The following is a 1,028-nucleotide window of genomic DNA, read 5'->3' as shown; positions in this document are numbered from 1 at the left end:
TATTCATCGTCATAAGCCTTATGATTGATAATAGAATGCTTGGTCGATTTTGAATTACATTAGTAACCATAAAATGTTTAAATGTTGAATTGACAGATGTGCGCAATTATTTTGATAAAATACTTGTGCGTGCAACAATGTGCGTATTTCCGAATGCAGGTAACATTGAAATGGAAATTGCCTTCACCGTTCACTCTATCACTCTAATATGTGATGGTTGATTACTGTTTCTCGGAAGACAAGATTAATAACTTTGATTAATATGTATTTCAGAGAATATTATTGGGAGTAAAACCCAAAATTGTATGTTTCATCAATCGAAGTTTAACTTGTATAGCGCATTGGTTATTGCATAATAGCTTATATGCACAAAATGGTCAAATTGATACCATCAGTTCATCAATTTGAAATCTGTATTACAAATACGAGTACCGTACTAGATGACAGGAATAAAATAGGCTTAATGAATCCTAATCGCGTGGTCCTGGTTTAAATCTAGATAGTTTTTGGTTTTTTTTTTGTTGCTAAACTATCTTTTTATCACTAAATCACAACCACATCTTTGGATTTTAGTTCGGATTTTTGTGTTTGTAAAATACATCAACCGAAGTCCAAATATTTATTTGCAGTCAGGTAATTTTGGTGTTAAGTTTGACAGCGCACCAGGAGACAATCCCCTGCTCTCTTTCGAAGAGTGTAGGCCTACTGCGTTTTTTACCTTGCACACGGGTCATATTGTACACTGGACTAACAGAAAACGTCTCATTTTGAAATACGATGTACACTCACTGAAACCACACTTTATTGAAAACTTTTTTTAGCCTTCCGATTGAGACAAATAGAGCAACGATAGAATTGAACGAGGGACCAAAAATGGTTAAAAGGATCTCAACAACGGTTCAGTGTACACCTAGTGACTAGCACCAGTTTAGGCAATTTAGATAAATTGCTCTCTCCTTGTCTCAAAATGAGACGTATCAGTGGCGGATATAGGATTTAACAATTGGGGGGGGGTGGATAATGAGAGG

This window comes from Anneissia japonica, unplaced genomic scaffold, assembly GCF_011630105.1.
Source record: "Anneissia japonica isolate Jap-2015-1 unplaced genomic scaffold, ASM1163010v1 scaffold4054_len1135799_cov195, whole genome shotgun sequence".
Classification (NCBI taxonomy): Eukaryota; Metazoa; Echinodermata; class Crinoidea; order Comatulida; family Comatulidae; genus Anneissia; species Anneissia japonica.
This window is presented reverse-complemented; position numbering follows the sequence as displayed.